This window comes from Schistocerca cancellata, chromosome 1, assembly GCF_023864275.1.
Source record: "Schistocerca cancellata isolate TAMUIC-IGC-003103 chromosome 1, iqSchCanc2.1, whole genome shotgun sequence".
NCBI lineage: Eukaryota > Metazoa > Arthropoda > Insecta > Orthoptera > Acrididae > Schistocerca > Schistocerca cancellata.
In genome coordinates, this window is record NC_064626.1 from 1,166,606,846 (window position 1) to 1,166,624,476 (window position 17,631).

The 17,631-nt window shown below is 42.0% G+C and overlaps 1 protein-coding gene across 1 annotated transcript in view; it reads left to right on the forward strand.

The window, feature by feature from the left end:
- The first annotated feature begins 257 nt into the window (after positions 1–257).
- LOC126093841 (uncharacterized) overlaps positions 258–17,631 on the forward strand; it is a 140,148-nt gene continuing 122,774 nt past the window's right edge. The window contains exon 1 of the mRNA XM_049908752.1: positions 258–376. The gene's annotated coding sequence lies outside the window, so the exon portion shown is untranslated. The remainder of the gene's footprint in view (positions 377–17,631) is intronic.

Genomic DNA, 17,631 nt, shown 5'->3' on the forward strand with positions numbered 1-17,631 from the left:
GCACTGAACCTCACAGCAAGACTCCAGTTTCTAAGCTCGCTGTGAGCAGGGTTCACTGAACGCACCGGCGGCTGACAAGGTATCTCTCGAGAAGCGCGATGTTAACGGTCACTCTGTCACTGATCAAGTGCGAGCTTTTCTTAGCGCCTAGCTGTTACGCAACGACCGTGGTGCCACCTGGCGGCGGAACCTTCAGCCAATGAGCGACGACCGGGGGACTTCATCCGCGTCAGTTTTCAGTTACTTATAAAAGTTCGCCGCGGCAAGGCGCCTCACTCGCGCTGCGCACGGCACCACACAGTAGTGGCGCGCTAATTCGAGAAGAAACATAGGGAAGACTGTCAGTGTCTTCGTTTCTGCAACAGTACATTTTCAAGTAAGTGTGCACTTCTTCACGCAAGTCGTCCGAATTGATCACATTATGCGGCGGCAAGGGTCAGCTCCTCTCTCAGGCGGCTTCTACCTCTTATACTTTCCGTTTTTTGTGTTGAACGGAAAAGTCGTAGTTAAAAACGTGTGATGGGGGCGGGAACGGCAGGTGAGTTGTTCGAACTCATTTAACGAGGAGAATTTGCGTCGCCAGTTTCCGCTGGTAAGGGGAGGAAAAAGTATCGCATGGTGTGTTTTATTACCACAGTAAATTCCAAAGTGCCGGGTTAGATTCCAGGTTAGCTTCCAGTGTCGCATACTGGGAGGAAAACTGTTTTTAGTGATTTATCTGCTTGTCTCTTATAATCGTTAATCTTAATTATGTTCGTGAAGAACGGTTTATTGTGCACGGGATCGTACCGATCTGTGATGGACTCCTGCATTGTCACCAACCTTCATAAACCGATACGGGCGATGTTTAGATCTCGTATGACAAAAAATGTGGTCATGCATAAACATGTTGAGGAAACAAGTTAATATATTCCATCAACGTTAGAAACTAGACAATTTTTAAATATTACACGATAAATTAAGATTATGGTAGGCCTACTTGATTTTTACGAACTTTTCTGTCCACAGTTGCTAGTATTTTTTCTTAATAATATTGTATTACGTAGTTTTTCGTGCATATTAGTTTCTGTTAATATTGTCTAGACTCTTACAGCAGTGTTGTCCAAACTGTGTTCCGTGGAACATTGGTGTTCACTGAATGAAACTAGTTTTTTCTCATTTTTTATAATTTTACTAAACTTCAGAATAAACAGTGTCTTCCCTCAAAGTAACAGTATTTTCAGTGCCTTTACCTCAAGTTTGGAAACCTGTGCTCTAGAGGGATGCAGGCAGCGTCTGAGATGTCACCATCGATTGTTGTATCAACGACAATGACTGCATGGCTCTGCGTTTCACGAGCTACAGTGAATCTGAGTACCTGTTGAAGCCATTTGGGGTAATTCGTACCAGAGATCGATTATCAAGAAGTGTTGGTAGGGAAGTTGTTACGCATTCCCCTTTCTGAGGGAAAACATTTTGACTACAGCTGACGTATGCAGGAATGTTGAAGTCACTTCTGACGCAATACTAATGTGTAGGATATAATATAGGAGGAAGGAGGTGACAAGCGGGGGTCATATTTCTTTTTTTTTTTTTCATCTTGTCGCTGGTGAACAAATTACGACTACATGTATTCGGCATTTCTTCAGTAGCGCGCTGATTAGCCATGGACACGATACTTTCGAAGTGTGTTGTCCAATAATCAGTTTCGGTAAATCTAGTGTCGAATGTATGTAACTCGAGGAAACATCAGAACGACTTTCCCTTCTTTACTTAGTAATTATTTTTCCGTCACACTCACTGAACTATATTTTTGGCCCCTAATAGAGATGATTTTCTTTTTAAAGATTGTACCAGCCCAGTGTCACAGCGTTTTGGTCGTTTAAGAGAAGTGTTCTGTTTTTCTTGTTTGTTATTGAGATATGATTATACTAGTGAAATACTGTCGCGCCGGGCAGCTCACTTTCGCAGTAAAATGCTCATCAGAGGCTAAGAGAACCACATTCTTCATGTCATACAGACTTATTTGTCGCGAAGCATCTTGTGAATGTCGGACACGAGTGACATAGAACGTTGCCACGCAATGTGGAGAAGCTTCACGTTGTGCTTCGAATATGAAGTTAGAGCATTTAGTAGAATCTGATCGTAGATAAGACAAAATGTGCTTTTTCTCTCGCTTCAAAAGTTTAGTTTTTTCTTTATTATTAATTGAAAGTAAGAGTCAAAATTACCTGCGACTGTGCTCAGTGTCTGTACACGTGGATCCAGATCGCTTTTACGTTTACTGCATGCGCTCATCCTTCAGATTTGAGAAAGAGATTACTTGCAGGCGATTACCATCATGTGCATTAGTATGCTATTTGTCTGTGACAAACAGTTCAATATTATCTGCCCGGGCGCTAATATTTTTTGCAGCAGCTCAGATTGTACCTTACACTGCAATACTGCTGCATAGCAGAAAGAAATGGCGACCATACACCATATGTGTGCCCCCTCCACATATGTCCACCCCTCCCCATGAAGGTTCTTGTCGAGCTCTGGTGTTTCCCTTTCACAAATTATTGACAGCTCTTTTTCTGCCAAACAACTAGCAGCGCTACGAAAATGGCTTTTATGGTTGTAAAGTTAAGCTCTTAAAATCATTTTTTTTGTGCTACCTTCGCTCAAATATTGCTACAGATGGTCGCAGTGTTGTCCTCAAGTATTTCAGCTCTACAAAATTTAACGTATTAGAAACGAAATTTTCCTAGGATCTCATCACAGTTTAACAACTGTTAATCAGTTAAGATCGTTTCTCTTGCAATCATAACATTGTTCAGTTAATCCGTCCCTCCCTTGTAATATGAAGCTTTTGATTCAACACCACATCGACGCCTTCTAACGAAAATACATTCCCTTGGAATAACAAATGACGTTTGCATTGCATTGAAACATAATGCTTTCGCGTATAGTATTAGTTGCAACCTCACTATTTCGGAGATTATAACTGAGAGGAAAGTCTATCCGGTAAAACGTTAAGTAATACCTATAGTTAAAAAACATTTTAAAAAGTTTTGTGGTAAAATCTTCCAAAAAATATCTGGGGTCTTTTTGTATTATTGTGGAATCAAGTACAACCGGTTTCGCGATAATCACCGTACCATTTGGCTGGATAACATTAAGCCATTACACCAATGCGATCTACCAACGTTCTACCAGACACATATCCTTGCTTCATCAAATGCAATGGATGTTGAAAAGTCCGTCAATAATTAAAACATAGGTAATTAGGCATCCTCACTAAAGGACGTTCTAATTTGGACCAAAGATGAACTCCTGACAGTATGACAGTACTTAGAAAAACAGCTATCACGGCTGCGATGAAGAAATGGTAACATCGTGTGCCGAGGCAGCAGCTAGTAATATTTTAACAGCGACTGCCTCTCCACACGGTACCATCATTTCTTCATCGCAGCCGTGATAGCTGTTTTTCTAAGTACTATCAGGAGTTCCAATATTGTTTAGGTTAAACCAACAGTCGAGATCGATATAACATCTGTTTATTATGACCGGTTTCGGTTCTGTTAAAGCCGTCATCAGACTTTTTGGGCCCCACGTTGACTGGTGCTGGCGGCACCTCGGTTTTTCACGTGATACCACGATCGTACACTCAATACGGTACCATCGTGGTATCACGTGAAAAACCGAGGTGCCGCCAGCACCGGTCAAAGTATGGCCCAAAACGTCTGAGGATGAGGATGGCTTTAATATAAACCGAAACCGGTCGTAATAAACAAATGTTATTGCGATCTCGACTGTTGGTTTAACCTAAGTATAGCACCAGATCGCTGCGCTCCACTAACAGTGTTGTCTAAATTTATGAAGTTCCAACACTGGTCCAAATTAGAATGTCTCTCAGTGACGATCCGTAATTAATCTAAGATTATTGATGGATGTTGTGAGATCCATGATGTCATGATGCCAAGATGGGTGCCTTATAGAACGGTGGGAGGTCGTATAGGTTTAATGGCTTAGTGTAACCCACTCAAATTTAACCTGAAGCTTAGATTCGTTATTGCGAAAATGATTGTTCCTTGATTCCACAATAACCGAGGATTTGCAGCTACAAGCGGATTCTACAAATTTTTAAAGAAGATGTTACCACAAAAAATTTTAAAAAAGGTTTTTGACCAAGCAGAGTTTAAGCTGCGGTTGCCCACATAGAAAACTTATAAGTGATGTCCTCTATCTCGACTGAATATCATCTTGACTAAATATCAGAAAGGCGCAAAGACTGGCAACTATTTTTCATAGCTCTCATTTCACAGAACTGCAGAGTTTTCCATTTCACGAAACGTTAACGCATGGTATCCTTTCACTACAGGATTAATAAGTGACAACTAGACCAAGTGATACCATAGAAACGATGGGAAGTAACAACATGTAGAGTTATAAAGCGAAGTGCCACAGTTGTTGGTAGAGGAATGGCAGGTTACGATTCATTGGTAGGATACTGAGGAAGTGCAGATATCTGCAAATGAGACTGCGTACAAAACAAATGAATGGTCCGTACTTGAATTCTTCTCAGGTGTATGGTATGCATATCAGGTTGGTCTAGCAGTAATCCACCGAATTACGGTCTCATATCACTGACATCAATTTGCGGTATGGTCTTGGAGCATATACTGTTTTGGGACATTATGAAATAACTAAGAAATGATCGACCGACACGTAGTCGACATGCATTCAGAAAATATCGTTCTTTGAAACACAACTACTTCTTTATTCACGCGAAGATTCCACATTTTTAAATTTCTGGAAGGCTTTCGGCACGTACATCACAAGCAGCTTGCAATCAAATTGCATGCGTAAGGAATATCGTCTCAGTTGTGCGACTGCACTCGTGATTTCCGTGTCACACTTCGTAGTAAATGACGCAAAATCACCGATGAAGTCAGAAGTTATATCTGGCGTTCCCCAAGGTAGTGTTATATGGGTAACCTGCTGTTCCTAATCTCTATAAACGATTTAGGAGAGACTTCGAGCACCCTACTTAGATTGTTTGCAGGTTACGCTGTCATTTACCGGCTAGTAAAGTCATCAGAAGATTAAAACCAGTTGCAAAACGATTTAAACAAAATATCTGTATGGAGCGAAAAGGAGCAATTGGCTCTAAACAGTAAACAAAACTCTGAGATCATTTTCATGAAAATTAAAAAGAAAAAACGTTAAATTTCGGTTACACGATGAATATCCCAAATTCAATTCAAAGGTTGTCGGTTCAACTAAATAGCTAGGGCTTATAATTGCGAACAACTTAAATTGGTACCACCACACAGAAAAAGTGGTGGGGAATGCGAACCAAAGACTGCGTTTTATAGACAGAACTCTTAGAAGAAGCAACAGATCTACTAAGGAGATGGCCTACACTACGCTTGTCCCTCCTCTTCTGGTGTGTTCGTGCGCGTTGTGGGATCCGCATCTGATAGAACTGACGGAGGACATCGAAAAAGTTCAGAGAAGAGCAACCCGTTTTGTATTATCAAGGTAAAAAGGGGGAGTAGTGTTACGGATATGATACGTGAGTCCGGATGACAATCATTAAAACAAAAGAATTTCTCGTTGCTGCGAGATCTTTTGACGAAATTTCAGTCACCAACTTTCTGCCGGCCGCTGTGACCGAGCGGTTCTAGGCGCTTCAGTCCGGAACCGCGCGCCTGCTACGGTCGCAGGATCGAATCCTGCTTCGGGCATGGATGTATGTGATGTCCTTAGGTTAGTTAGGATTAAGTAGTTCTATGTCTAGAGGTCTGATGACCTCAGATTTAAGTCCCATAGTGCTTAGAGTCGTTTGAACCATTTGAGCCAACTTTCTACTCAGAATACGGGAATGTTTTGATAACTCCTGTCTACTTAGGGCGGGCGAAACGACCATCGTAATGAAATAAGAGAAATCAGAGTTCTCACGGGAAGATTTAAAGCTGGCCGCTGTGGTCGGGCGGTTCTAGGCGCTCCAGTCCGGAATCACGCTGCTGCTACGGTCGCAGGTTCGAATCCTGCCTCGGGCATGGATGTGTGTGATGTCCTTAGTTTAGTTAGGTTTAAGTAGTTCTAAGCCTAGGGGACTGATGACCTCCGATGTTAAGTCCCATAGTGCTTTGAGCCATTTGAATTTGAAGATTTAAAAGTATTTGCTTTTCCCAAGTGCTGTTCGAAAATGCAACGTTACAAAATAGTCTCAAAGTTGTTCGATGAACCTTCTGCCAAGTACTTACGTGTGAATTGCAGATCAGTCATGTAGATGGAGAACGTCGAGTGTATGAAAAGAATAACGATCCGAATGATCAAAGATTTATTCGACTAACAAAGGAGTGTAACTCAAAATGTCGAAAATCTCGATGAAGGACACCGTACAGCTCTCGAGAAAGTGTTTAGAAGACGTCAAGAACCACTTTCGAGGACAGAAACCACAATATTCCTTAGCCCCCGACATATCTATCCTGGAGATATCGTTTGGATAATATTAGGTAAATACTCGTAGCAGCTCGCACAGAGAAATACTAGCGGTCATTCTTTTCACATTCCATCCGTGAATGCAAAGGGAGAAAATGTGTGATACAAAATGTACCCGCTGCCACGCACTTCACAGTGATTCGCGTGGTGTGAGGGTCATCCCAAAAGTAAGGTCTCCCACGTTTTTATAAGTACATAGACCTATTTATTTCTACAATCACAATCACCCACCCACCCTATAGTCCGGACTTGGCGCGCAGTAACTATCACCTGTTCCCTGGGTTGAAAGAACATTTGGCCGGAAAACGATTCAGCCGGCCGTGGTGACCGATCGGTTCTAGGCGCTACAGTCTGGCACCGCGCGACCGCAACGGTCGCAGGTTCGAATCCTGCCTCGGGCATGGATGTGTGTGATGTCCTTACGTTAGTTAGGTTTAAGTAGTTCTAAGTCCTAGGGGACTGAGGACCTCAGAAGTTAAGTCCCATAGTGCTCAGAGCCATTTTGAACGGAAAGCGATTCAGCTCCGACGACGAGGTGAAAGAAGAGGGTCATAACTTTCTGAACAGCATGGCGGCAAGCTGGTATGACATGGGCATACAAAAACTGCCACAGCGTCTACGAACATGCATCGACAGAAATGGTGATTATGTCGAAAAATAGCTAAATGTTCAAGCTGTAAACTGATGTAAACCATTGTAGAAACACACAGGTCTATGTACTTATAAAAAAGTAGGAGACCTTTATTTTGGGATTACCCTCGTAGATCGTAAATTACGTAGATGAAACGAAGCTCAAGTTGAAGTGAGACGGAGATGCTCAGCCAATTGCACCGACAGACGCTGCAAGAGAGACATTCTGCACCACGGTGTGGTTTACTTCTAAAATTTGGAGAGCATACGCTATTGAAAGAGTCACGTGTATATCTCGCGAAAAGATCGTGAAAAGTAAAATTAGAGAGATTCAAATTCAAACGGACAGGAACAGGATACGAGGGAAGCGGCTTGCGGACAATGGATGTAGATGACACGTGCAGCCTTACGTTTTTCATAGAATATCTAGAGCTACACTCTTTGAAACTCTAAAGTATATTGGTTGCTTCTAATTGACTTACACGTGTTAATGCTTCCCGTTCACGGAAGGGACGTATGGGAAAAACGATTGCTTGTACGACTCTGGAAAAAGTTTGTTAATAAATTTTAGTCTCTAGGTAATGTATAGGATACTCTTCACCCGCACTGGAATAATAACACAACTAAGTACGAGGTCGAAAACGGAAGATCCGCAAGCAGGCGTCCCTTACAGATGACGTCGTTTCCAAAAAAACGCGGAAAATCTTTCTCCAGTCGTCTTCTGTACACTGTGCGTCATGCATCACAAACACCATCACAGGCCATTAAGGCGAGCTAATGGCGACTGCAAATCGTCCTCGGAGCTGTGACAAGTTAGTTGTGTTTAGGGTCCGTCCGTGGCTACATCTGACCAGTACGGTACACAAGGTCCCGGCAATACTACAGCAGCTGTTCCCACTACAGGGTAGGACGACGTCTCGTCCCTGACGTAAGTGGTGTCACTTGTTCTGGCCAGTAGAGCGACATTTATTAAGGCAGCAGAAATCGTAAAAGAGGCGATGTGGAGCTGTTGTGGTGTGTGTTTGGTGCGAGAACGATGTCGTAGGAAAATCTTTGGGAACCGTATTCTATCAACGTAGCATCGTGAAAACTCTTTCTTGTGCTTGACAATTCATGTGGGTAGAATATGCAACCAATCGCTTTTTTTTTAGTTTGGTATGATTTATTCTACCATTAACTAGTTTCCGAGCCACTGCAGTCTTTTCATCAGATTCAGGTGTTATTGGAACAATATATGGACCAAGTGCAGGCGTCGTGGTGCTGGCGCAAATGACGGAAATTTATTTAATGAAAAGTTTATGAAACGAAAGCATCGTTATGTTTGAGATAGTAGTTACATTGCACTGCTTCTTGATATCCATGACAAAGTCACTCTGACAATGTACTTTTCCAGCTTATTCATTTACAGTAAATGACCACTGAACTTAAGCACGAACAATATGAATATGCTAGAAATCGCGCTTCACCACATCGCGATCTTTGATTTGAAAAGCATTTCACTATATTCGATCGGAGGTCCTTGTGGAAGTCTCTTGAACAGCTTTTATATTACCGCTGCATCCCGCACTGTGATACCTGTGTTTGTTGGCGGTTAGCGATTCCTGTGTTGTCTAGTTTCTTATCTAAATGGTTCAAATGGCTCTGAGCACTATGGAACTGAACATCTGAGGTCATCAGTCCCCTATAACTTAGAACTACGTAAAGCTAATTAACCTAAGGACATCACACACATCCATGCCCGAGGCAGGATTCGAACCTGCGACTGTAGCGGTCGCGCGGTTCCAGACTGAAGCGCCTAGAACCGCTCGGCCACAGTGGCCGGCAGTTTCTTATCTGTCCTAGGGTATTGACAGACAGATGTTATCAATAAAATCGTTTGTATCCAAGACTAACACACTCCTGAGCATTTAACTTTAAGCTACCTGTAGGAGAAACGCGGCGACCTAACTTTCCATGATATTCTTTTAACTTGAATGAATTTCTCTTAAATCTCATGGAAACTGTCATCAAGCAGCCCATCGATCCACAACGTTGTAGATTCAGAGTGTTACTGCACCGACCACGATCTTTACATGTTTCTCCGTTCTCACCCCCTCCCTCCCCCCCGCCAAACAGCATCCTTAGGAGTGGCACAGTGTGTTTCAATATACCAGTGTCATAATTATTTGAATTAAGTTAGGTTACAAATGCTCCAAGTCTTACAGAAGTATACTTGCTTTGAAGTTTTAGTTCTTTCCCATCATTTCTGCTATCCTACATTTCTTTCCTCACAATGTGTAATATGTTAATGAACGTGGGTTGAAAATGATCTGCACTTTCCCGGGTTATGCTCATTTTCACATACAACCCCCTAACAACCGCGCCTCCATTCTACTTGACTACAGTTTCGCAGAGATTTAAGTTCAGATTGATAGAATGGAATATTAGGTCGCCGGGTTTCTACTACAGATAACTTAATGTTAAATGGTCAAGTGTGTATTATTCGTGGATACAAACGATGTGCAGAAAATTTTTTTCCACATTGCAAGTACTATGAATGAAGGTTGACTGAAGTTGCACAAGGTCCTCCACAGTTTCCCCTCCCCTCCCCACAGCATGTAATTCATGCGGGAAGCCCTTATCCGCTATCGGGCGTCAGCTTGCTCATGACATATCAAGCTATACTTTCAAGTATTTCTGCTCGACTTGGTCCTCAGTAATAACGCACTGAACTCTGTTAGCGTCTGCTATTCAACTTACATTTTCAGTGTATATATTACTTGAACGTGGTTCTTTCATTACATTTAAAAAGAATCAACATCCACGATTTTATGCAGATGCCTTCTTTTACATTTCTGCTGACTCGCCTACTAGCTCCTTTCTAGGGAGCGCTGGACTTCTCTCCGAATATTGCCCCAATGCATGTAGTGGAGATTTTGGATTACAGTGATGTCTACGAAATATGTAGAATCGCAAAATATTTGATTATGCAGTCACGTATTTACGTACGCCAACGACGAAAAATTTATTCTTGTGGTTTTTATTGTTGTTTTATTGCGATTTAATACAGCATTATAGTTGTTTCGTCAATCATAGCCTTCTGCCTTTTCAATTTTCCATCTGCAAATTTCTTACTGACATAGTTCTTCTGGTCCCTCTTCCTGTGTTATTTCGGGCGTCCTCTTCTTTTTCAATCAGACGGAATCCATTCCTTCACCATCTTAGGCCATCTATCCTCACTCAGTTGACGTACATGCCCATGCCATCTCAGTAATTTTGATTCGATTGCATCCACGACAGTGGTGCCCAGGTTCAGTCTCTTACGTAAATATTCATTTTTAATTTTACCCCTCACTATTAGCCTACAGCAACACCTCCAAAATATCATCTCCAATGACGATATGTTTCTCTTAATTCTTTTAGTTATTTCTCACGTTTCCGCTCCATGCATTGATACACTTTCTACGACAGTTTTAAATATCCAAATCTTAGTTTCTGACCTAATATGTATGGTTTATAAAGCTTTACTTAATTGTATAGTTGACGAGTCTTAACACGATAGTCGATAGCAAACCTTTCAACATCGATTCAGAACAAATTTGCCTACGAGAAAATGTTATTAGCGTAGAGAGAAGAGTGTTTTGTGCAAGAGCCCTATGGATCCGTGGAAGAAAAAAAAAACTGCTAGCATCTCCATTCGTTAAGGTGAAACAGTTTGTGAAATCTTTACCCAAAGATGGAGGAAATTTCTAGTAATTCTGCGAGGAGTTTACTCATCTATAAGAAGCGAAACTGAAAGGATGCGTGTTTATTGGACACTACATTCGAAAAATGATGCCGGATTCCAACTGTGAATAAAATATGGCTATGATTGAGACGGAAGCTTAGATATAATTCAAGGTTCTTGGGGCAAGAGAATGGGCCCACTTTATGTGTCTTTTGTAGGCAACATGCTGGAAAATTCGAGAAGTTTTGTTGTTTGGTAAGCCCCAATTTCACTTTTTGATTGGTCAACTTGCTTCTTTACCCTGCAAATTTGGCTGATATCTACGAGGAACGAGGTGCGCGCTCTTATCTAGTTATCAAGATTCAAAACAGATGGAATGACGTGATCATGGCCGGCGATATGATGAGAGACTACCGTTGATCACTTGAGTACAGGGAGGAATAACGTTCTAATGATTTAAATAGAAGAGAGCAAGGAAATATATGCCAATTGATACACCATTATTATGTAATAAAGAGGCAACTTCATGTTTATACTTCAATATAACTTCTGTTTATAATGAAAAATTAGATCACTTTACGTTCTAATTAGAAGACTTGGGGGGGGGGGGGGTGACGTGATCACTTTGGAGGTAACTGCAATACATTGTTTGAGAGTAAGTGGAAAACAGAACAGTTTTTGATCGAAAGTCACTTTACTCAATACATGGGAAATTTGAATAAAATCACCTTCATTCACAGTTTGTTCGTGTTTTATTAAATTGCACTGTTGTAATTTAGTAAAACTTAAATCAATTGTGAATGAAGACTCAAAACATTTTTATTTATACTTACTTTCTGTTGAATACAGTCACGTTCAAGTTGCAAAATATGGATAAATTTAACGTTCTTTAATCAATTCAGTTACCTGTTTTCGTCCTTATGATGGTCATCAGAGTGATAAGTGAGCTAACGGCGGCCCTACAACACCGCCATGAGTGTTCATCACAGTTTTTATTGTGTTTTTTACATTTTGTGACGATGAAAATTACAGAACAATATTTTATTTGATTATTTTACTAAGTTTAAGGAGAAAAATCAATCTGGCGATGATTGTAACGATCAAAACCGGTCACTGAACTGAATAAACAAATTTGCGATCAAAGACTGTTTTGGTTTCCATGTATTGACAGTTACAAGTTTATTGTCAAATTTTTAGTTAATAACGAAGTCCAATAGAGACAAAACTGTACATAATAGAAGACATCTGTAGTTAGGTATCGATTCAGTGGCAAAAAAACCATATACGAAACAAAAAATAATCAAAAAATATTCTTTCCATTGCCTTGCGTCATTTTCACATCTGCCAGGGGAATATTTTCTGCACATCACTATGCCAAAAGAAACAGTTGTCGCTTGCGCAGTCGATTTCCGAAATCCTGCAAAAATTCTTCGCCCTTCCGTTGTACCGCTACGTTACGAACAACAATTCATTATCATCAGCACATAGACTGCTAAGGTGGAGCTGCTGACTGTCCTATTCTTAATGCCCTCTACTCTGTTCGGGACACGTGTTTGCGCAAGCCCTCGGCTCTCGCTATTTTATAAACCCTGAACACGCGGATCGCAAGCCAACGTGCTTCCCCGCGTCGATGAGGAAAGCGATGAATCTTTCAGCCAGCCATCCAGCTAGCAGCGGGCGCGAGCACTGCGATACGCAGGAGAGAGCTTATCGCGAGGCATTTGGGCCTCTATCACTTAATGATCGACAGCTACGTGCGATGGCCTTGGAATAATGTTTTTATGATTAGTGTTCGTCAACGGAAATAATTTAGGTGGTCTACTGGATACACATTCGTGATAGAGTTAGTATTCTCTAAGACAGCGGGTCTACAGCACCAGTTCTCGAAAATGGAATATCACTTTCTCTCTCTACTGGTTCATCGTTAATGGTCTCACTGTGATGCAAGGTTAGTTATATAGAGTAAACCAGAACTCCAATGACAAATTTTCGGAGATGGTAGTATGGACCAAAACAAAGAAAAATGCCCGGTAAATATGGGCTGTAAAATGTACAGTCTACGTCAAGAGCTATGAGCGCTTTTTCATCTTCGATAGTGTGAAACACATTTCTTTTAATGTAAGCTCTTCACTTCCCACATTCTGGGAGGAGGTACTGTGGACCAAAAAACAGAAAAAAATGATTTCAAGGCTTTTTAGCATTTGTTACATTCAACTTAACAATTATTAATAACACAGAAAATGAAAGACCAACTCAAAGAGTTTCCTTACAAGTGTTCAGTGTGAGCACTATTCGTCATACAGCGCACACCGAATCGATAGGCGAATTCTTCCCAAACTTTGATCAGTGTGTCTGGAATATTTGTTTCAGTTTTGTTTCTTAAGACGGCCAGATCTGCTGGTTGTGGAGGCACGTACACCTAATCCTTTGTGACCCCCCAAAGGTAAAAATTGCATGGCGTCAAGTCGGTGAACGTGGAGGCCATGCAAAACAAGTTCCAAGTTCTTGTTACTCAGCCTCTTGCGGCCGATCCAGCACTTGGGTACGGCGTCGTTAAACCAATCGCGTACTGAGGTATGCCAGTGAGGCGGCACACCGTCTTGTTGGCAAAGTTCTGTAGTTCAGCTTCTTCCAACTGAGAAAAGAGCCATAGCTCTAGTGTGTCAAGACAAGAAACACCAGTTACAGTTGCTTCACCGAAACAGAAAGGCCCATGTACAGGGTGTTACAAAAATGTACGGCCAAACTTTCAGGAAACATTCCTCACACACAAATAAAGAAAAGATGTTATGTGGACAAGTGTCCGGAAACGCTTAATTTCAACGTTAGAGCTCATTTTAGTTTCGTTAGTATGTACTGTACTTCCTCGATTCACCACCAGTTGGCCCAACTGAAGGAAGGTAATGTTGACTTCTGTGCTTGTGTTGACATGCGACTCATTGCTCTACAGTACTAGCATCAAGCACATCAGTAAGTAGCATCAACAGGTTGGTGTTCATCACGAACGTGGTTTTGCAGTCAGTGCAATGTTTACAAACGCGGAGTTGGCAGATGCCCATTTGATGTATGGATTAGCACGGGGCAATAGCCGTGGCGCGGTACGTTTGTATCGAGATAGATTTCCAGAACGAAGGTGTCCCGACAGGAAGACGTTCGAAGCAATTGATCGGCGTCTTAGGGAGCACGGAACATTCCAGCCTATGATTCGCGACTGGGGAAGACCTAGAACGACACCTGCAATGGACGAGGCAATTCTTAGTGCAGTTGACGATAACCCTAATATCAGCGTCAGAGAAGTTGCTGCTGTACAAGGTAACGTTGACCACGCCACTGTATGGAGAGTGCTACGGGAGAACCAGTTGTTTCCGTGCCATGTACAGCGTATGTAGGCACTATCAGCAGCTGATTGGCCTCCACGGGTACACTTCTACGAATGGTTCATCCAACAATTTGTCAATCCTCATTTCAGCGCAAATGTTCTCTTTAAGGATGAGGCTTCATTCCAACGTGATCAAATTGTAAATTTTCACAATCAACATGTGTGGGCTGACGAGAATCCGCACGCAATTGTGCAATCACGTCATCAATACAGATTTTCTGTGAACGTTTGGGCAGGCATTGTTGGTGATGTCTTGATTGGGCCCCATGTTCTTCCACCTACGCTCAATGGAGCACGTTATCATGATTTCATACGGGATACTCTACCTGTGCCTTTACAAGTACGATACAACATGTGGTTCATGCACGATGGAGCTCCTGCACATATCAGTCGAAGTGTTCGTACGCTTCTCAACAACAGATTCGGTGACCGATGGATTGGTAGAGGCGGACCAATTCCATGGCCTCCACGCTCACCTGACCTCAACCCTCTTGACTTTCATTTATGGGGGCATTTGAAAACTCTTGTCTACGCAACCCCGGTACCAAATGTAGAGACTCTTCGTGCTCGTATTGTGGACGGCTGTGATACAATACTCCATTCTCCAGGGCTGCATCAGCGCATCAGGGATTCCATGCGACGGAGGGTGGAGGCATGTATCCTCCCTAACGGAGGACATTTTGAACATTTCCTGTAACAAAGTGTTTGAAGTCACGCTGGTACGTTCTGTTGCTGTGTGTTTCCATTCCATGATTAATGTGATTTGAAGAGAAATAATAAAATGAGCTCTAACATTGAAAGTAAGCGTTTCCGGACACATGTCCGCATAACATATTTTCTTTCTTTGTGTGTGAGGAATGTTTCCTGAAAGTTTGGCCGTACCTTTTTGTAACACCCTGTATAGCATGAAAGGCATTGAATGTAGGGGATTCTCGTTGCAACTGTACCATCTCGTGCGTATTTGCTGACCCTCATTATGTGTGTTCACACTCCCACTTAAGTGAGATGTCGATTCATCACTGAAGATGACGTGCTCCAGGAAATCTTCGTGTTCATGCAGAAACATTTCGTTGACACAAGTAAACCGTAGTCTCTAGGCTTTAGAGCTTGTAACAAATGCAAACGATAATGACGTAGCTGTTAGCGTCTCCTTAAGTCTCCACACAGACATCACTGGAACTGCTAACTCACGACTAGCCTTTCGAACTGATTTCTTGTTGCTGCGCGTGGAAGACTCTCCCACTCGCTGAACACGTTCTTCAGTCTTTCTTGGCCATCCCGTACTCTTCTCTTTCCAAAGACAGTCGGTGTTTTCAGACTGATAATACTATCTACGGGTGTTATTATCACGTGCAGAATCGCAGTGGAACTTAATACGGGAAGGACGTTGCTCTATAAGAACAATCAGAGTCCTTGCAAACTGTAAAACACGAAAGCCTTTGCTACTTGCGCTTCGCAACGGAAGTCACAGTAAACAATGCCTGCGCGTGCGTATGTTGAATGTAATAAATGCTACAAAGCCTTAAAACCCCGATACCCATTTTGATACGCCCGGTATTTTACAGTAGCGAAGGTGACGAAAAGCTCTCTGCTCATAAGGTATGCACTTTGGATCCAATGTTTACTAGACATTCTTTCTTTGTTTTCGTCAGTACTACTACCTCTGAAAGTTTGTCAGTGGATTTCTTGCTCATCCTGTATACTCTGCAAGCCACAGTGCAGTGCGTGGCGGAGGGTACATCGTATCAATATTAGCGATTTTTACGCCCTATTGTATCGGTGTGCTGAACGACGGAAAATGGCTGACTTTATGCCTATGTCTGGGCCCTAATCTCTCTTATCTCATTCTCATGATCCCTACACGATGTATGCGACTTTGGCAGCAGAATGGTCACACTATGTGTCTCGAATGTGGATTCTCTAAATGTACACAAAAAGGTTCCGCGGGAATTGTGTCGTCTTTCTTCCAATGATTCCCATTGAAATTTCCCAAGAATATATTATTGATAGTAACGTGAACCTTGCATCAGTCGCAAGATTGGTTTGAACACCGCAGTGCTTTACTGGGCATGGTGCTTTTGGAGGTGGCATGCTGTTGCCCTCATCCTAGTTTTCAACTAACTTGCCCAGCCAGTTATAGGGAGAAGATATTTTTTAATGGGGACCCCGAACCACGGTGCAACTCTCGGCGTTATTCACCTCCACTAACATTTCCAGAGGTGTAGAAATGATAAGTGATAGATACAAATTCTAGGAATGACCAGGGATCGAGCTGGAGACCTTTGGATCCACAGTATAACACTTCACTGCCTCTGTATGTCTTGAAATTTTCCCGGTGTAAAGAATATTCCATGAAGTCTCGGGACTGCAGCCGAATTACGTCGACTTCTTGCCACTATATTTCAACTCGTGGCCATTCAGCCATCTTCATATGAGTGATCAGCACTGGAGACTGCTAGTTTGCATCGCTAGCTATATACTAAAAATTGGCGCAGAGACACATGCGCAAAGGCAGCTGCCACATTATTGACCTCCGTAGAGTTTCGCGCCCACATCCGATATTGCTTCATCTATGGCAAGCAGGCGCATGCGTAATGGTCATACTAAATGCGCGCTCTCTGTGGGAATGCGGGCTCGCCGAGTTAAAATTCAGATGTCAAAATCGATAAAATCAACAGTCACTAGATGGTCTATAGTTATAAAATGTTTTCTTTCTGAAGAAATTAAAGAAATCAACACGTCCACATATTATACACTTGAAAGCCGCCATCACGATTGATAAGGTCTCCCACCAAAACTATTTTCAGCGATTCACTAATAATTTAATCGCAGAAGGATCTTGTCGAGGCCAATATTTCCGAGGCAGAATAATCCATGGAATATCTTCACAGAGCGCGAAACTCGATAGAAATCTCTCATGTAGCGGCTGCCTTTGCCCATATAGCGCCGTGCCAATGTTTGGTATAAAGTTTGCGATGAGAACCAGCTATCTCCAGTACAAAAACTCACCTGGAGACCTGAAGATGACTGAATGGTTGTCAGCCTAAATATCGAGGCAAGATGTCTACTGCTGCACTCCCGAAACTTCGTGGAACACTTTACAACTAATTCTTCTTCTTCTCTTTTCTTTCCTTCGATGCAGTTTTTGTCGTCGTCCTTGTTGATGTACATTCATGTTCTTCGATGTAAATGAAAATCTTTATTCTTCTTAAGGTTGGCATCACGGAAATACATCGAAATAAATAAATAAAGAAATTGTTTCACACACTCTTATGCATGGTTTTCGCTTCTTATGGATCCCTAATTAAAGTATGTCCGTTAAAATGAGTAAAGGATTGGAAGAAAATTGAACTGGCAACATTTTACATACAGCACATAACATAAACGCCTCTTCGCCTTTAGCATTAATCTGCTTGAAAGGACGCTAAAACATGCTTCCTCGTAA